Source organism: Corvus moneduloides, chromosome 5 (assembly GCF_009650955.1).
Source record: "Corvus moneduloides isolate bCorMon1 chromosome 5, bCorMon1.pri, whole genome shotgun sequence".
Taxonomy (NCBI): Eukaryota; Metazoa; Chordata; class Aves; order Passeriformes; family Corvidae; genus Corvus; species Corvus moneduloides.
In genome coordinates, this window is record NC_045480.1 from 1,151,455 (window position 1) to 1,171,697 (window position 20,243).

At 54.4% G+C, this 20,243-nt stretch overlaps 1 long non-coding RNA gene across 1 annotated transcript; it reads left to right on the plus strand.

The window, feature by feature from the left end:
• The first annotated feature begins 4,817 nt into the window (after positions 1–4,817).
• LOC116444614 lies at positions 4,818–11,456 on the plus strand. Its single transcript, XR_004240407.1, has 3 exons — positions 4,818–5,703; positions 5,790–5,989; positions 8,126–11,456. It is a non-coding gene; the product is annotated as an uncharacterized LOC116444614 (long non-coding RNA).
• The last annotated feature ends 8,787 nt before the right edge of the window (positions 11,457–20,243 follow it).

Consider the following 20,243-nt stretch of genomic DNA (forward strand, 5'->3'; position numbering starts at 1 on the left):
CTGGATTGGATCTGTGGCTGTTGGAGGTGGAAATTCCCAGCTGGAATTTCCTCGGTGGAAATTTCCTTGCTTCTGGCCCCGGCATCGCAGCCTGGGCTCTGAAACCTCTCCAGTGCCTCTTTCTGGGAACAGACTGGGATAAGTCTGGGATAAGTCCCCTTAAATCCATCTGCTCTGAGGGCAGGATGTAGGGACAGGCCGGAAAAGTGGGATTTTGGGGCAGAGCATGATCCAAGAACCTGAGCTGAGCATTCCCTGGGTGTCCGTGATGCCCAACCCCACCCCATTCCCTGCTCAGAGAGATCCTGCTCCAAGGAATCCTCCTTTCTATGGATAGGCAATGGCTTGAGGGATGCAAAACTCCAGTGAGGAATTCAATCCTTGGTGGGATTGGTTGGGAATGTTGGTGCTCGATGGGCCAACCCCTGTGCCCAGCTGCGGGCTGCTGAGGTGATCCATGTGTCCTGGCACCTGGAGTTTGGATCCCGTTGGATTCTCCATGGCTCAGCTGAGGGAGAAGGTTCATCTCGGTGGTGGATGGAGGGATCTTGGCAGCATTCCCAGCTGTGGGAAGCACAGGAATTCACAGGGGGAAAGGTGGCTGCAGCCAGCCAGCAGTGAAAAATCCACCTTTAATGTCTTCATGGAAGCATGGAATGGTTTGGGTTGGAAAGAACCTTGAAGCCCAGCTCATCCCAAAGCCCCTGGCAGGGACAGCTTCCCCCATCCCAGGTTGCTCCAAGCCCCTTTTGTTTCCAAGGGCCTGGACTCACCTCATCCATCTCCAGCATCCCTGGCAGTGCCCAAGGCCAGGCTGGACGGGGCTTGGAGCACCCTGGGATAGTGGGAGGTGTCCCTGCCCATGGCAGGGGGTGGAATGGGATGGGATTTAAGATCCCTTCCATCCCCAAAAATTCCATGATTCCGTGGTTGATTGCTTGGGAAAAGGCAGCTCCAGACACAAGGGATGCAGACGCGGCTCATCCCTAAGGGAATGCTGGGCACACGTGGATTTCAAGGTCATCTCCTGGACACTCCGGCATCAAAGCTCCACGGTGGCCACCAACACAGGCAGAAGATCCCCAGGAACAAACAATCCTGGGCACGATCCCGCCCATCCAGGCCCCAGGAGCGGCGGAGTCGCAGCTCTCCCGCCCGGCTCCGGTGTTCCCTGGATTCGGGAGCGGTTTGGGAGCTCTGTCTGCAGGAGGCCAGACCAGCCTGGGGCCTGTGGGGACAGGCAGGGGTCGATAGGATCTGGCTGGGGTCTGGCTCCCAGGTGCTGGAAGGAGGCTTGGGATGAGAAGATCTTTCAGATCCTTTCCAACCCAAACCCGAATTCCGTGACTCATCCTCCGCTGGTTTCGTTGGAAACCCATCCCGGGGTTGGACACGGAGCAGGGAATATGTCAGGACTGGCCTTGTGGGGTTACCAGGGGCGAGATTTCCCCACCCCCGGCCTCAGCTGGAGACCAAACCCTCGGGCCTGACCCCGGCTCACACCTGCTCGGATAATTCCCAGCCTTGGGATGCTTTCCTGGGGATGGGCTGGAGCGAAAGCCCTGGGGCTGTGTCTATCCCAGCAAATTAAGCAGTTCCAGGCTTCAGACTCCAATTATCCTCACGGTTTAATTGAATTATTAAATCATTGCCCAGGTGATTCTCGGGCACGGCTCCGGACTGTGCCTGGAGCGTTCCCAAGGGGCAGGATGGATTTGGCTCCCTGCTTTTGTGGAGGTCATCCAGTGGGTGAAGGCTTGGCCTTGCCAGGTGTCCTCGTGGACGGAGGATGATCCCAGCCTCTTCCATGATCCCAGACACCTCCATGATCCTGGTGAAGATGTGCCATGGCCAACCAGGCCCAGCTTTCCCAAACTCGGGTCTTCCCAGCTTGGATCGATTCCAAACACGCAGCCCTGAATTCCTAAGGGAGAGTCATTAATTCCAATTGCAAAAATTCACTTTAATCTGCATTATTTTATTTCTAATTTCATTTTTTTTGGTTTCCAGAAGGCTCCTTTTGGCTGATTAAGGCCGTGCCTGGAGCAGCTGGGATTGTCACCAGGGAAGGCTCAGTTCCTGGAGCACAGACAGGGAGAATCCCTGGTTTTTCCAGCTCATTTCCACCTGAGAATGGGGGGCTTGGAGCAGCCTGGTCTAGGGGAAGGTGTCCCATGGGGTTGGAAGTGGCTGCTCTGTGAGGTCCTTTCCAGTACAAACCATTCCATGAAAACGGATTCCTTCCCAAGCTGGGATCCCACAGTGCCTGTGTCAGCTGGCCTGGAGAAAGCTCCACCAGGATCCCGTCCTCTCCTCCCTCCCGCCGCCCTCCCGCTTCCCTGGCACTTTTGATCCGCCCCGTCTGCCCGGGAGTGGGATGGGTGGGGGAGATTTGCATGCTGGAATTCCAACCAGGAAGTTCCCCGCTGCAGGAGGGGACGGGTTCCTCCCTTGCTTTTGGGTTTGTTGTGATTTTATTTGCTTTTCCGGTCATCTGGGGAACACCCTGGGATGTTTGGGAAGGTTCCCCCTTCCCAAAGCGCTGCTCCAGAGCAGGTGAATGTGAGGTGGGACATCCGTGACCCCGCAGTGACCCTGCCCTCATTCCCAGATGGATAAGCCGATGACTAAGGCACATCCTGGCCTTCCTGAGACACACCCAGGTTCTTGGCTCCCTCCTAAATGTTCTTTTCCAGCCTCTCTCTCCTCACCCTCTTGGGGAAATTGCTCCCGAGAAAAGCTGAGGGTGTTTGCTTTGGGGTGATGGACGAGGGATGCTCAGGGAAACACCAAAAAATGATGGAAGAGGGAAGGTGTGAGCTGGGAATTGCCCAACTATCCCGTTTAGTTGGTGCCAGTGATCCCAAATTTTGGGCTGCGGTGCTGGAAGGGCACGGAGGGGCTGGAGCCGGTCTGGAATTGGGCTGCTGAGAGACCAGAGGGAATGGCGGCCTGGGAAGGAAGATCCCAAGGTTTGCAGTTGTTTAGTTGAGGAAAACGTTTTCCAACGGCCTCCAAATCCATCACGGGATTCTGCAAGCAGGGAGGGGATGGAACTGGATCCAGAGAGGCTGGAATTGAGGAGGATGGTGGGGGTGGGGTGGGGGTGTTGGGCCTGCAGCATCTCCAAGGTTGGAGAACCAACAGGAGGGGACTGAGCTGGAGCAGGGCCTGCCCAGGGACCCCTGCACAGGTCGGGAATGGGCCGGAAGCTCCTCCAAAATCCATCCAAAGGCATCCTGATCCTGCTCAGCACGGGCAGCAGGCAGCTCAGATCCCCCAGCTCTGGGATCAGGAGGTGATGGGAGCTGCTGCCCGGTGGGAAGTCAGGATTCCTACTGGATCGTCAAAACAATCCGGGAACAAGAGGGTTTAAATGCCCCCTTTGGGGTTTTCTGTCTTGTTGGATCAAACCCAGCTCTTCCCAAAAACCCCGTGGCTGGGAACAGTTCTTGAAGCAGCTCTCATTCCCACCTCTACCCTAAGGTCTCTCCCAACAGGAATTTTTCCTTCCCAAAATCAGGAACTGAGCCGTTTTCTGAGCCTCTCATGAACCCCGAGGCTCCCTGCCTGAGCTCGGCTGTGGGGCCCTTCCAGTCTTATCCCAGTGACACGGATCAGGGCCCTTCTGTCCCCAGTGAGGGGTTCCAGCTGGACTCCGGCCAGGATCCAGCTCCCAGATATTCCCACCTAAAGGCAGAGGTGCAGTTCGGACGCCTCAGTGACCCGGGAGCGCAGCTGGCCTGCAGCCGTTGTTCCAGGAGGACGGAATTCTCCCCGAGGTGCTGAGTTCTCACAGTTATGGACAATCCTAGGATCACTGCGATTGGAAAAGCCCTCCAGGATCATGGAGTCCGTCCTGTGCCTGGTCCCCACCTTGTGGCCCAGACCAACATCCAGTTGTTCCTTGGACACCTCCAGGGATGGCGACTCCAAAGCTCCCTGGGCACTTCCGAGGCCTGACCACCCTTCCCGTGAGGAAATTCCCGCTCTTGTCCAACCGGAGCCTCCCCAGCGCAGTCCCCTCGTCCTATCCCAGCTTCCCTGGGAGCAGAGTCTGACCCCCAGGTGTGGGGTGGCCCCCGTGGCCTGGGGCTGAAGGTCACTCATGGTCAGGAGCTGCTCCCAGCTCTCTGTGTGGTCAGCAGAGCAAATCCCTTGCTCAAGCAGGCTCCTCCATGGGCACACAGGGAAAGGGAGGGAGCAAACTCATGGAGAGAGCTGAGCCGGGCGGGAGGGCAGGGAGGGAGCCGGAGTGAAGCCTTCAGGGGGATGTGGTGGCCTTGGCCCTGCTGGGTCAGTGGCTGGGCTCGACGATCTGGGAGATGTTTCCACCGGAATTGTTCTGTGATTCTGTCACTGAGGGGTGGGGTGGAAGCTCTGCCCATCCTTGTATCCCTGTCCATCATCCGTCCCTCCTTCCCTGTGTCCCGCACAGGCACAGAACTCCTCGTTTCTGTGAATCCTGGAATTGCAGAATATCCCAAGTTGGAAAGGGACCCACAGGATCATGGATCCAACCCCAGCATGGGCATCCCAGACCCAATTCCAGGCCATGAAAATCTGTGGTGTCCTTGTGCATTTGGCAGGACAAGGGCAGGTGGGAGGAAAAGGAGGTTTTTTTGTTTGTTCTTTCCCATTCCTCAGATCCTGAGGTGGGCTTTAGGTACAAAAAGGACCTTTTGCAAATTTCTGCTGTGATTTGGACGTTTTTCAGGCCTGGGGACCTTTTGTGAGTCCAGAGCAGAGCCCAAATCTGGCCAAGGATGGCTGAGCGAGACTTAACGATGTCGCTTGGGTAATTAGACAAAAAAACCTCCTAACCAGGCACAGGGAGGGTTGGGAAGGGCGGAGCTGAGGGGGTTGTTAATCCCATAAACCAGGGAAAATCCAGGCAATAACTCCTGTGGGAGCAGCCTGTAAAACACTGGGAGGGCAGCACTGCTCCCAATCTGTCATTTTTAGTGCCAGAATTCCCTGCTGGATTCGTTTGCCCCTCTCCAGGGGGGATTTGCTAAGGGGTCACCCCTGGCTCCACACTTTTGCCACCTCAGCTGGGGCTGGAGCCTGGAGTGCGGCTGAGGATCCCCAAATGAAATCAAGGGGGAAAGACATTGGAGAAAAATGATCCCAAAACTACGATAAGAAGAAAGAACGCCAAATTCCCTCATTCTTGGCAAGTTGGTGCTCTGAGGACTCCAAATCCTGCTTCCTCCTCTGCTTGGGGATGAGGGATTCGTCTCACCCAGCTTTGGGTCCCTGCAATTTTCCCAGGTGACTCTCCCACCTGGGATTCATCTGTGGGATTTCAGGTGGCCAAGCCGGGGTGAGGGGACTGAGGAAGCCTGGACAGGTGAAATGTCAGTGTCCAGCCGGGGGAAATGTTTGGGAATCTTGGTGTCTTCCCAGTGAATGTCCTGGCTCAGCCAGGGATTTTTCCAGTCTCCCTTTTCCCAGCCCGGAGTCAATCAGCCAAGTTCATCCCTCCTTATCTTTTTTCACTGCCATGGAATTGGGCTGGGCCAGGCCATGAGGCACTTCCAGGAGATTCCTCCCATCCCAAGGCATGGTCACTTCCATGGGAGGACAGATCCTGCCCCTCTGAGCCCTCGATCTTGGGAGGAGAGGCCTCCGTCTCCGAGAGTCCCAGGGAATCCCAAAGAGCCATCCTGGAGCAGACGCCTCGTTTATGGGTGCCCACAGGTGGGATGAACCCCACCCCCTGGCAGCAGCGGCGTCCCGATGCCGCTTTTCCACTGGGATTCCTCAAAGATGTTGTCCCATTCCAGGTGACGTCATTCAGATGATGATGGCAGACACTGGAAGCATTTTCAGGGAGCTGCTGACGGATTTCAGAAGGGATTTGGAACCCAACCCTGTGGTCATTCCGTGACCCCAGGAATGGAGTCATTCCAACAGTGTCCAGGGAGGATGTGTGACATCCCTGAGGACAGCAGCACCTGGATCTGTCCCTCAGCATCCCAGCAAGGTTTGCAGGGGGCTTGGGAGGGGATTTGAGGGGACTTTCCGTGCGTCCGTGGGAGGAAACCTTGGGAAGGGCAGGGGGAGTGCAGTGCTTTTCCCAAAATTATCCCCCTTGCCCAAAACGGGACCTCTAAACAGGCGATGCAAGTGGGAAATGTGGGGATTTGGGATGGGGGTTGAGCTTTGGGGCCAGAGCGTTTTTTATCCCTTTAAGATCCTTGAGCCACAGATCACGGAGTCATGGAATGTGCTGAGTGGGAAGGGACCCCAGGGATCATCGAGTCCAACTCCAGGCCGTGCACGGGATCATTCCCGAGTCTCCCATTCCCCCTTCTGCCTGTCTAGCAGGGCTCCTCCTCTTTAATCTCCCTCCCTGATGGGAACTCCTGGCATTAATTTGCTTTCTCCTTGTCTCTCCCCACTGCTCTCCCGGAGCTCTGCTTCCGTGAAGGAGCAGAGAGAAGGGGAATCCCCCCAAAATCCCATTTCTCCCTCCGCCCAGGGCAGGTGCTGAGTGGGATCCCAGCCCTTTGCTCGGCTGTGTGGGCCGGGAATCCAGGGAAAAAGGAACAGTAGCTTTTCTCTCCCCGGTGACGCCGACGTGGTGATCAGAGGAGCTGGCCAGAGTCCTAATGAAGATAAATGAGTATTCCCACTCCTCCAGCTCTTCCAGCTTTTATTGATGGGCTGCGGGGTGAAAGGCGAGGGCCGGAATGTTCATTTCAGCCGACGTCACGGGCTGTGGGGTGGAGGGGAAGGTGTAGGGAAAACCGCCTGGTGCCGGGAAGTTCCTCCACCGTGAGCACGCTCGGCTTTACAAGGCTTTCTCCATTCCTTCCCCATCCATCACTTCCCGGGATCCCTTTGTAAATGCAAATTGCACTTTGATAGGAATAATGCACTGAGCCCCATTAGTGTCGGGTAATGGGGAGGGTGATTTTAATGCCATCCTTCTTCAAATAAGGCACCCAGGAGCTTCTCTGGGGCTGTGTATCAAAAACCCATCTGAAACCAGGCTCCTCCCATTCCCGGCCTTGGCAGGAGCTGGGGTGTTTTTTATTTTGGGGCTCAGGATTCTGGGATGTTTTTTTTTGGGCTCAAGATTCCGGGATATTTTGGTTTTGGGGCTCAGGATTCTTTTGGCTTGGGGTTGGGGATTTGTGGGGCAGCCTGAAGGTTTGGCCTCATTAATAAGAGTTCGGAGCTCACCCCCTTTGACCTGGTCCCAGGACAAAGGGTGATGGCTTTAAACTGGCATAGGGGAGATTTAGATTGGATTTGGGAAGGAATTGCTGGCTGGGAGGGTGGGGAGGGGCTGGGCTGGAATTGCCAGAGCAGCTGGGGCTGCCCCTGGATCCCTGGGAATGCCCAAGGCCAGGCTGGACACTGGGGCTTGGATCCAGCTGGGATAGTGGGAGGTGTCCCTGCCCATGGATGGGGAGGGAACTGGATCATCTTTAAAGTCCCTTCCATCCCAAACCATTCCATGATTCTAAGGCCAGTCTTGTCCCAGACTGGGATGGTGGGATAACCTGCCTCCTTCCCAGTTTTCCATGCGGGGCAGCACCAGCTGGGATTTTTGGGGGCTGAGATCCCTCATCCCCTGGAGCTGTTCCTTCCCGGGTTCTCCCATGTGCTCCCAGCAGGAGGGAGCTGGTTCAATCCCACCGTAAGCATCTCCCATGGGATGGAGCGTTGGGATGTGCAGAGCAGCCCCTCAGATCCCTGGGGGGTTCCTGCATCACCAGATGGATTTTCCTCATCTCCCAGCCTGAGCTCTCCCTCCTAGGGTGAGCAGCAGCAGCTCCGGCACTGAAATCTGTTAAAGCTGCTGTAAAATTCCAGAAATAAGGAACATTTGAAGGCGCTGCGATCCCCTCCACACTCACACTTTGGGAGGTCAGAAAAAAAACGGCTTTGAAGTGTTTAAAAACAAATCTGGGGCCTCGTTCATCTTCATTAATGAGATATTTAACCAGGCCCTTTTAATAACTTTTTGATGCCTGTGCCAAGTGAAAAAATAAAAAAAAAACATTTTCTGCTTAAAAGACCTGGAGTTGGGTCTCTTTGCTGATTAAAAGACCATTATGCTCCATGCCTTTTCCCACCTTAATCCCGAAATCCTTGCTTTTTTTTCCAGGTGCCATCATCACGTTGCCTCGGAGCAGCTTCTCTGCGGGCGCCGCTGGGATTTGCGCCAGCGAGGTCAGGGAAGGGAGGTGACTTTCATCATCTCTCCCAGGTTTTCCACGGGGCTTCCACGCAGGATTGAATCCCCCGGAGAAATCAATCCCACTGGATCCCTCTTCCTACCTGCTTGGGGGTGAATTATTCCAGAGCTGGAGTGGCTTTTCTCCAGGAAGAAGTGGAAATCAAAACCATCCAGGAGCATCAATCCGCAGCTCCTTCCCAAAGGATGGCTCCAAAGGTGTGGCCCTCCGGCACCTTCCCAGAGGAGCTGGAATATTTAGAGCCAGTCAGGAACATCTGAGCAAGCCCCAGCACGGCTCTTCTGAACTCCGGGGTGGGAACCACCGATTTTGGGGGTCCTTGACTCCCAAAATGAAGGATTTGGGGAGGGAAAAGTCCTTTCATAAATCAACCGTGGAGAACAAAGGGAGGGAACATGGAAAGCAGAGGGGACGTCCTGGTTTCTCGAGGAGCAGAAGGAGAGGGATGGGGAAGGCAGCGTCGTTAAAGTGAAATCCCGACTGGAACGACAAAAGGAAAAGAAATTAAAGCCAGATTTGTTCCCCTGGGCCGGAGGAAGGAGGATCCCGTTGGATTTGTTCCTCCTTTCTTGTTTCCTTCAAAGCCAGGAGATCAATTGCGGGCCTTAATGAGAACCGTCTCGTGCCAGAGGTGGACAATGGAGCGGGACAGGGACATGCCGGGGATTTTACGGCAGCTCGGAGCATTGGGATCCTTCCCGGGAAGTGCCAGCCCATCCCTGGAAGTGCCAGCCCATCCTCTCCAGCCTTTGTGAGTATCCCAGCACTGAATCTGAGCAAGGAGCACCGGTGGCAATTCCCACCCCTGATCCCGGAGGATGAGTGTCCGCGGGTCCATCCTCAGTCCCCCACCCACGTTGGGACCGGGAAATGCGGGATTAGGATCTGGTTTCAAATCCCCCATCCCTGGGCAGTTGTGCTTTGTGGTTATCCTGGTGCTGAGCCCGAGCGGGGAGCACCGGTGGCAATTCCCATCCTGATCCAGGGGCGCTGAGTGTCCAAGGGTCCATCCCTGGTCCCACACCCACGTTGGGATCTGGAAATTTGGGATCAGGATCTGGCTTTAAACCCAGGTGTGGGATTTAAAACCAGGGGAGATGGAGGGTGTGTGTTGGCTTGAGTTGAGCATCCAAAGAGCGTCTGCTCCCGTGGGCATTCCCTGTCTCCCTTGGTGGTCTCCAGGAGTTCCAGTATGTTCTTTGGGACACTCTCCCAGCCAGGTTTCCCAAGCGGGAGCTCTCCTCTCCCTTCCAGAGGATACCCCAGTGTTGGATGCTCCTGGGAGCCAAGTGCTGGCAGTCAAACATTCATGGAATGACCGGAGGCTTCAGGTTTGGGCTCCAAATGCCTCCAAAAGCCACCAGCAGCTCCGAAAATTCCAGCATCCATCAGAGCAGATCTCTTGGCATCTAATGGATGCCCTCTGGAATGGGAGGGAGCCCACGGGATGCCCAGCAGGTGCCCCTGAGGGCCTGCCCGTGATCCCTCACCGGGATTTTCTTCATCCTCCTGCTCAGGAGGCTGTGTCCAACTGGGATCCAAGTGGAGGAGGTTTTGGGACACTGATCTCACCTTCAGGATGACTTTGGGTGCGGAGTTTAGACCAAAATCCAAGGAGAAATTCCTGGCGTGATCCTTGGAGGGACAGGATTGGGAAACCTGTCTGGGAGAGCATCTTGGCCCTCTTGGAGACCCTCAGGGGGACGGGAATGGCCTCAGGGAGATGGGAATGGCCCCAGGAAGTGGACATTCAACTCATGCCAACATCAAGGCCCCATCTCCCCCGCCAAGGCAGGAAGGACAGAACACGAGGGATAACATTCCTGATCATCCTGGGAATCGTCCCCATCTCCCGCTCCACGGGCAGCGGCAGGAGCTGCTGGGATAACGTGGACGCATCCCGGCGGAGCAGAGCCTCCCAAATCCGCACGGAGCCGCCTCTGCCGAGGCCTCCGCGCCGGACCCTGGGGATGAATCTTCTTTCAGAGCGAATTCTTTGCTCTGTCACCCGATCGGCCTCGATCCCTGGAGCTCCGGCGGGAGAGAGGGACCTTTCACGGGCGGGCGAGGGGGGGAGGGCTGTGCTAATCACCCCGGGCTCTTAATGAATGCAAATGAGCTTTGGCGGAGGGGTTCTGTGCGAGGAGGAGCAGGTACCTCCTCGTTCCCAAATATTAACAACTTCCTGCCCAGATCCCGGATCCCAGAGCCCTGGAAATCGCTGGGCAAAGGATTCGTCTTGGGGTCTCCTCATGTGGGTTGTTTGAGGCTCGGTTGGGGATTTATTCGGGTTGAGGATGCTCAAAGGGGGGGCAACACCTCCTGGTTATCCCACACCAGCACCCCCCTTATTCCTTAAATTCCTAATTTCCCTTCCCGTCCTCAATCCAGGATATTCCATGCAGGAAAATGGGGTTTTACCTCCTAGAAAAACCTGCTGATTTCTCTTCCCATCACCAATCTGGGCCATTCCATGTAGGAAAATGAGTTTTGCCTTGTAGACATCCTGAAAACGGCTCAAACTAAATATGGATTTACTTCCCTGGTTTTTAACTGGGAGCATGGATTGATTTTGATTTTAAGGCAGTTTTCCCAAAAGGAAGGAAAGTTTCAGTAATTTGTCCTTAAAGGAGAACTAAACTCTGGGAGAGGAACGGGAAAACCTCCCTGGAACTCAGAGATCCCTAAGGATGAGCTGGAGGAACCTTCCCCGTGTGTTTCGGGACGTGGAGGAGCACTTGGAGCCGGCATCACCCAGGAGTGGCATCCTGATTTATTCCGTGGATTTCCACGCGGCCGCTGCGTTTCCTTGGGACCACGAGGTCCCCGTGAGCAGTTTGGAAGATGCAGAGTTGTTCTGATGGAAAGGGGATTTTGGGAAGGAACGGAGCTGTGGTGCTTTCCGCTTCATTCCACATCCTCAAGGGAAGTGGAAAACTCCCCCAAACTTCCCCAAATTTCCCAAAACCAGGAAAAAACGGTTCTGAAAACTGCTGTTTTCTTCCTCTTCCCCAAATCTTCCCTCCATCACAAACTTCCCTCTCTTTTTCTGGGAATGGAGAAGAAAATCCCTTCTTGCTTTGATAAAAATCCTGCATATTCCACATGGAACGAGCTCCCATCCCTTCCCAATCCCGCTTTTCTGGGCCACCTCAGGGTGACATCCTTGGTCCAGGGCCTCATCCCAGTGGTTTTTCCCTGTTTTTAAGGCTCCCTGGGCTGTGGGATGGAGGTGCTGAAGGCTGGGGCGGGGGGGGGGGGGGGGTGGGTGTGGAAATTTTGGCTGTTTGAGCCAAAAGAAAGGAATTTTAAAAAGATCCCGAAGGGAAAAGGGGAATTTCGGGAGTCCTTGAGGAAGGAGGAGCCCTGGACTGGTCTCAAGGGCACCAAACCCTTCACTTCGGCAGCAAATCCCACATGGAATTTCTTCTGGATGCAGTTGGCGTTTGGGGCTTGGTTTGGTTCCTTTCTTTCCTTTTCTCCCCCCTTTTCCCTGTTTCCCCAGTAGGTTCTAAAACCTCTTTTTCCAAGGGTTTTGAGATGGGTTGGGAAGAGGGGCAGGAGCAGAGAGGTGGAAAGGGAGCAGGTGGGAATCTTCAGTGCAGGGAGAAGGATGAAACTTCGGGATAACGGGATCAATCCCAGCCCCCTTCGCAGAGAGGAAATCCTGGTCTGGGAGAGAGGAAATATTGGGATATTCCCATTCTGTGGGTCCTTGGAACTGCCTCCTTATCCAGATTTATGCTCAAATATTTGGGATGTAAATAATGTTTTAACAACAACTCCAAATTCCCATTTTTAAAAATATCCGTGGATCCCTCGTGGTCCCGCATTCCCGGGAATTTTGTGTTGGGAATGAAGGAAGAAACCTCCCTGGGGCTTCTTTTCCTTCCAGAGTGGGGGAAGATGGTTCTTGTTGTGCCTTTGGAATTTTCTCCATGGCCTGGAGGAGAACAGAGGCTGGAGTCTTGTAAGGATGCACAAACGCCTCACATCCCACCCTTTTTTTGGGGAATTAGCAGGAGATCCAGGCCAGGGAAAAGCCAGATGGGTTGGAAAAAGGTCTGAAATTTGGCTTTGCTGGTAGCAGAATTTTTATTAGAAATAAGGAAGTTTGTTTGGAAAACCAGGATAAATCCCAGGCCGTGCTGACAGGTTGGGATTTAAAAGCGATTTTTTTGGGAATGGCTGGCAGAGGAAGGGAGATAAAAGAAATGATCTGAAAGAAATAGATTTTAAAATTAAAAAAAAAGAAGAGGATACTCAGGAAAAGGATCTCTTCTTCCTGAGGAGAATTCCAAACGAGGAGACCTTAAGGAGAAACTCTGCATGGCTGGGATCAGGCACAGAAAATATTCCCAGTTCCATCCCCGCTCATCCGACCCAGAAGTGAGGAGCAAATCCTGCAAAATTCTCCTGACTGGGGAAAGAAAAGGGAACAGAAGCTCAAAACTTTCTCTGGGCAGCTCCCATGGGGATTTCAGCCGGGAATTTGGGATGCTCCGAGGGGCTTTTGGCCACTGGGTTATTGCCTTGGGGTTGGGTTTGGAGGAGGAATTGATGGATTTTGGGGAGGAGAGGGGCTGAGAGTGGCCAAAAAATGCAGGAAAAGGGTTTGGGAACGGGGATAAATTGGGTTGGGATAACCCCGAGGGTGTCCCTGGAGCAGCTTCCCGAGGGCCCATCCGGAGCTCGGGGTCGGAGCAGCCCCAACCCGGCCACTTTTGGCTTTTTAAGAGATCAAAAGTTGAGGTTTGGGGGTTTCTTGGGATTTTCTTGAGGTTTTATCCGTGGCTCCGCCGGCATCCCCCCTCTGCCGGCGCCTGGAGCGGGCCCAAGCCGCGTCCCCGTTCCTCGGGAAGAGGCGGATGCACAGAAAGGGGGAATATCAAACCGATCTCGTTTCTGTCTCTCCTCGGTCTCCTATGGAACAAAGGACAGATGGGAACAAGAAAGGAAGGAAAAAAAATCACCTGTTCCCATCCAGTCGTGGAGCGATCCGGTCATTATCTCGGAGCTTCACATTTCCAAAGGGGCTTCATTTTCCTTTGAAACACTGGCATTTTGTTAAAAACAAAACAAACCGAAAAAACCCGGAAAAAACCTCAAATTGAACATTTAACATCCCTCCCCCCCGCCCCAACCCAAAGGGATTTTCCTTGCTTTTCCCACAGCCCCGAGTTTAACACCTGGGAAAAGAAAGTGGGAAGCAAATCCAAGGAAAACAGAAAGAAAGGGCCCCCCCAAGGGCGGCTTTTCCCGATCTGCATCCGACAAAAGCCTTTGGTTTTCTGTCATTCTTTTCATTTCCTTGCTGGCTCCCCCAGTTGTCAAAGCCCTCAAGAAAATGCACTTTAGCTCTTTGTCCCCAAATGTAATTTGATAAACTGCGGGCAGAAACATTTGGGTTTCGGAGGCTTTTCAGAAAAAAAAACCAAAAAAAAAGGGAAAAAAAAGAGGGGGGGAAGAAGGGGAAAAAAGGGGGGAAAATAAAAAGGGAAAAAGGGGAAAATAAGAGGGGGGAAAGGGGAAAATAGAGGGGGAAAAATGAGAGAAAAGGGGAGAGAAAAAGAAGAAAAATGAGGGAGGAAAGAAGAGAAAAGAAGGGGGAAGTGATAAAATAATGAAGGGAAAAGAAGATAAAGGATAAAAAGGAGAAGGAAAAGTAGGGAGAGATGAAGGGGAAAATAAAGAATAAAAAGAAGGGAGAAAATGAAGGGGAAATAAGGAAAAAAATAAAGGAGGAAAGGAGGAAAAGAAGGGAGAAAAGGAGGGGGAAAAAGAAGAAAGAAAAGGGGAAATAGGGAAAAAAGGGATAAAGAAAAATAAGGAAAAGAAGGGACAAAATGAGGGGGGAAAGAAAGGGAAAACAATAATAAAAAAAAGAAGATAAAGAAGGAAAAGAGGAAGGAAAAAAAGAGGGAAAAGAAGAGGGGAAAAAAAGAAGGAAAAAAATAGGAAAAGGAGGGAAAAGCCCCAGGATCTGCTCCTGCAGGGGGTGAAAGTGGAGGAGCCCCTGCTGAGGAATCTCTTGGAGCATTTGGAATTGAAAAAGCGGGATTTTGGGAGCGGGGTGATGGAGCTGAGGCAGAACCGGGCCGGAGGCTCTGGAGGAGGGGGGAAGCTTGACATTGCCATCATCCCTAAATCCTTGGGAATCCTCATTTTCCAGTGGCACTTTCCCCCTGTGGGCGGGGACCACCCCGGCTCCCACGCTATAAAACGCTCCGAGTTTTCCCGGGAGTGGGGAGCGGCCGCCAGGGCCAACTTGGACTTGGAGGTTGGGTGAGTGGCAAAAAGAATCCGGATTTTCTTCCCAGGGATTTTTCCAGATGGGATTTGGAGAAGCGGGAGCCGCGGCAGCCAATCGCTCCCAAAATCCCGGAATATCCGCGCCCCTTCCCGCGGGATTTCTGCTGCCCAAGGGGGTGGTGGTTGTTTGTTCATCCAGAGGGTGGAAAAAGCAGTGATGACAATTCCCAAATTTCAGTGCAGGGCTGGAAAGGCGCCTGGTTTGAAAAATATTTTGGGAAGCGGAGCCCCAAACCAGGAATGAGGGCCTATTCCCAGCGGGGGGAAGTGGTGGAATTCTGCTCCCAGCGGGAGAAGCGGCTCCCGAGGCCCCGGCAGAATTTGGGGGAGGTGGGGGGGGGGTGGAAAGAGCAAAATTGAGGAAGGAGCAAAACTTGATCGGGAAGTTTGGGGGGTAAGGAAAAGGAATTGGAACTTGGCTGCAAAAAATTCCAGTTGGGGGCTTGGGTGCAAAAAAAATTCCAGCTGGAAGTTTGGCTGCAAAAAAAAATCCAGGTTGAAAGTTTGGATGCAAAAATTCCAGAGGAGGGTTTGGCTGCAAAAAATTCCGGTTGGAGATTTGGGAGCAACAATTCAATGAAATTGCGGGATTAGTTGTAAAAATGAAATATTTTTGGGTTGAAATCCCTGGGATGGTGGAAGTTGTCCCTGCCCATGGCACGGGCTTGGGATGGGATATTTAAGGTCACTTCCAATCTGGAATTCCCTGATTTTCACAGCAGGATTGGGGTGGGGTTTTCCTCCCTCCTCGTTATCGGCCTGGAAGGGGCAGTGGTTCAATTCCAAAGGGGCTGGAGCTGGGATTCCTCTGGAATGTAGAATTCCATGGATTCTGCCATTCTGAGCTTCACCTGTGCAGGTGGATGAGGGCGGGAAAGGAGCTCGTGGTGCATCCCAATTATTAAATCCCAATTATTAAATCCCAATTATTAAATCAGTCATGAAAGTGTTATCAGGAATATTAATTAATGGGAATAAACCCCACAATCAGACTGAAAAAAAACCGGGATCGACATTCCTAATGGATCACTAGCAGGGAATCCCGGCTGGAAAATGAAAGATATTTGGATGAATTGGGAGTTTTTTTAATGACATATTCTCAATTAAAAATGGGATGAGGCCAAAAAAAAAAAAAGTCATCGAGTGAGACACGAACGCTGAAAATTTCACCTGTTCATTCCAAGCTCTTCCAGATTCGGGAATGTTTTGCCTGGATAAGGAAAGGGGGATCAGAGTGTAAAACAAAAAAGGGAAGGGATGTGAGGAAGCCTCGGACAGGGAGAAAAATAAACGTTGATTTTAGAAGGGATTATTCCTTTGGGAAAAATACCCAACAAAAAAAAGGAATTAAAATTAAATATTACCTGGGAGCGCCTCTGGAATTTTCTCAGGGAATCCAATCCGTCCGTGCGGCCGAGGGGGTGCAGCTGCCTCCGCCAGGGAGCGGAAAACAGGGAAGGAAAATTCCCGCAGGGAGTTCCTGTGTGCAGGGAGCAACTCCAGCACCTCTCCTGGGGTGAGCCGGGAAGGCAGAGCCCCCCCATGTTCCCTGGGAATGAGGATATCCCGGGAATGCTGCGCCGGCCGGAACCTCCGGGACTCTCTGCTGCTCTCTCCAGCTGGAATCGAACAGCGCTGGAATTTTTAGGAGCTGCAGGGAGAGCGTTGCCCGCTCTGGGCACGGGAAATCCCAGGGAATTTGGGAAGCAAAGGGAATTTTGGTGCGGTAGGGCCCAGGCAGAGGGAGAGCCCGGAGGGAGCTTTTCCTATGGGAATGTTGTTCCCTCCTGGCACCGAAATTCCCAGTTTTTCCCAAGGTAGAAATTCAGGATCCCGTTTGTGTTGCAAAATTGGACCCTGGGGTCCAATCCCGTGGGAAAAGCGGGATTGAACCCCGGGATTTGGGAGCTGGTTGAGCCCCAAAGCCACTGCAGCATCCTGGGGGCGGGGGGATGAGATCCCGGCATTCCCATTCCCGATGGGAATTCCTGTGGTGCCATCGCCCCTCTCCGCTCGGGAATTGTCGCTCCCCCGGTGCCTTCCCCACGCCAGCTGTGATTTCCCGGCCCCTTGGCTTCGTTTGTGGACGGTGACAAAACTCCCCAGACTCCATGGAAAGTTGGGAATGCCGTGGCTGCATCCCGCTCACCTGGTCTGAGCTCTGCCACCTCTGACCTTGGAAAAGCCTGGATTTACCTCCAGAGGGTGGGAATCTGCTCCAAGAGAAACCCTTAAAACCCCACAGATGTTTTTTTAGGCTCTTCCCCCTTCTCCCGGAATTTCCAGCACCGGGAAAAGAAGCAGGAACCATTTCCATAAAATTCCTATGGAATTCTGTGCTGGTGGCTCACTCGTGCCCCTTTCCCTGCCCTTCAGAGAGGCTTTTCCACACATTTGGAAAGAAATGGGAGATTTCAGGACAGGAATTCTGCTGCTTTGGGGCTGCCAAGAGCATCCCGGGGATGGGGTTTTCCATGGAAAAGGAAGGAGGAGGGAAGGCCTCCTCATTGGGAATTCCAGGGAGTGTTTTCCAGGGCCGGTGCTGCAGTCAGGGGTGGTTTTGGGAAGATATTTAGGGAAGGAGGTTTGGGAAGGAGCTTCTGGAAGGCGTGAGGTGCTTTGAGCAGGATTTTTGGGAAGATGCTTCGGGAAGGGTCTTTGGGAAGCTTTGGGAAGGTTTTTGGGGAAGGCAATTTTGGGAAGGTGTGAGGTGCTTGGAGCGGGTGTTTTAGGAAGATCCTTGGGGGAAATGCTTTGGGGAAGATGCTTTGGGAAGAGGTTTTGGGAAGAGGCTTTGGGGTGGTGTTTTGGGAAGATCCTTTTGAGAGTCACTTGGGGCAAGAATTTTGGGAAGATGCTTTGGGAAGGGGCGTCAGGAAGGTGATTTGGGAAGGGGCGTCAGGAAGGTGATTTGGGAAGGGGCGTCAGGAAGGTGATTTGGGAAGGGGCGTCAGGAAGGTGATTGGGAAGGTGTTTTGGGAAGCGCTTTAGGGAAGGGGAGTTGGGACAGCGTGAGGCGCTTTGGGAAGGGGCTTTGGGAGCCACTTTGGGCAAATATTTTGGGATGACGCTTTGGGAAGAGACTCTGGAAAGGTATTTAGGGAAGGTATTTTGGGAAGGTGTTCCCGGAAGGTTTTTTTGGGGGGTGGGATCAGGCGCTTTGGGCCGGAGATTCAGGAAGAAGCTTTGGGATGGTGCTTTGGGAAGGTGTTCCGGGAAGATGCTTGGGAGACGCGAACGGGACCGAGCCCAGGGACACCCGAGGGGGGGAGGAGGGGGCGGGATGGGGGCGGGATTGGGGCGGGATTGGGGCGGGATTGGGAGGGGACGGGGCCGGGGCCACCTGCCGCCTCCTGCAGTGCCCGCGGCCGCCACCGGGTGGGGCCGCAGGGCCGGGAGTGAGCGCGGCGGTGCCGGGGGGGGCGCGGGGCCGGGCCGGGCTCGGGGGGGCTCCAGCCCCGGGATGCGCCAGCCCCGGGAAGGGAACCCCGCTCCAGAGGGGGATCCCAGCCCGAGGGGACGGGCCTGGGGCACGGGAGGGGTTCCCGCACCGGGATGCGCCGTGGCGGTGGTGGGAATTCCCATGGGATGCCATGGGGGGGTTCTCCGGACAGGGATACACCGGGAAAAAAAAAGGGGAGCGGGGCTGGATATCCAAGGAGGCGGGAATGAGGGGATCCAGGGAAGGGGCTCCAGCCTGGCTCCCCCTGGGGTCACCCCAAAAACAGGGATGAGGGGACACCCCCTACTCCTCAGGGGTGCTCGGCCCCCTCTTCCCGGCGCTCCGCGATCCCACCGGGAACAGACTCGGCCCAGCCGGGGGCCGGGGGGGCGAGGAGGGGGCGAAGGAGAAGGGGGGAACTCAAAGAACTTTTGTTTTTCCTGTAATCCGAAGCAAATGCTCGGCCAAAGCGGCTGCGAGCGGGCGGCCCCGGTACCTGCTGCCATCCTGGGGAGGGGGAAGAGAGGGAATCCGGGGGGCTTGGAGCCTCCTGGACAATGGGAACACCCCTGGAAAAAGCGGGGACACCCAGCCTGGCCTGGGAAGCAGCGGGGAGGGGGAGCAGGAAAATCTCCCCCAGCCCAGAGCAGATCCCCCAAACGTCGTGGGGGCACCGAGGAAATCATTGCGGGGTTAATTACCTCTGGTAATTAGGGGAGGGGTTTAGGATTAATGCAAGGGGGGAATTAATTTGGGGCGGGGGGCGGCCGTTGCAAGGGGCCAAATCCTTGTGGGGGAAAACCCCTGCAATGGGGGGAAATCAGCAGGGGAATAATGGCAGGGGAAAGGGAGGGGGGTCAGGATCATCAAGGGAGGGGGGAAATCGTTCCAAGGAGGGAATTAGGGAAGGGCAATATCAGTAGAGAGGCAGAAATTATTGGGAAAGGAGGGAAAAAAATCAGTGCTTGGGGTGAATTCATGTCAGGCGTGGGGGTAAATCTGTGCCTGGGTGGGGGCAGAGAGGTAAATCCCTGCCAGGGGAGAATAATCAGGGGGTAAATTGGGGGGAGGGTCATTGAAAAGGGGGGGATTAATGGGGGGGAAGAGTTAAGGGTTAAATATTGTGGGGGTCTCACTGGAAGAGGGAATGCTTGCAAGGGAGGGGTGACTGGGGGAGAAATATCGGGGGGGTGGTGGGAGGGAGAGCTGTGAAGGGTTAAATATCGGGGGGGATCATTATGGGGGAAATTAAACAGGGATCAAATATTGGGGGGAAGTGGTTGAGGGTTAGATTCGGGGGGGACCAGGGATTAAATATTGGGGGGGTTGTGGCAAGGGGGGAGTGATCAAGGGTTAAATACTGGGGGGGGTTAATCAAGAATTAAATACTGGGGGGAGCCTCTTATAGGGGAAATAATCAAGGATTAAATATTGGGAGAGGGGGAAATGATCAAGGGTTAAATGGGGTGTGGGGGGGATTTTTTCCGGGACAAAATGATGGAGGGTTAAATATTGGGGAGGGGGGACACAATTCCAAGGGGATTAAATAATGGGGGGTTTTGGCGAGGGGAAAACGATCACGGATTTAGTGTTGGGGGGACAACCGAGGATTAAATACCGGGGGGGTTGTGGCGAGGAGAAGCAATCCCGGATTAAATATCGGGGCGACAACCGAGGATTAAATATCGGGGCGACAACCGAGGATTAAATATCGGGGCGACCCTCGCCGGGGGGATCACTGAGAGCATGGGGGGGCTGAGGAGCGGACCCGGTGGGGGTGGCGAAGGGGATCGATGGGGGTGGCGAAGGGGATCGATGGGGTGGCAAAGGGGATCGATAGGGTGGCGAAGGGCACCCATGGGGTGGCGAAGGGCACCCGTGGGGTGGCGAAGGGGATCGATAGGGTGGCGAAGGGGATCGATGGGGGTGGCGAAGGGGATCGATGGGGGTGGCGAAGGGGATCGATGGGGGTGGCGAAGGGCACCCATGGGGTGGCGAAGGGGATCGATAGGGTGGCGAAGGGGATCGATAGGGTGGCGAAGGGCACCCGTGGGGTGGCGAAGGGGATCGATAGGGTGGCGAAGGGGATCGATGGGGGTGGCGAAGGGCACCCGTGGGGTGGCGAAGGGGATCGATAGGGTGGCGAAGGGGATCGATAGGGTGGCGAAGGGCACCCATGGGGTGGCAAAGGGAGGCGATGGGGTGGCGAAGGGGGGCGGTGGGGTGGCAAAGGGGATCGATAGGGTGGCAAAGGGGATCGATGGGGGTGACGA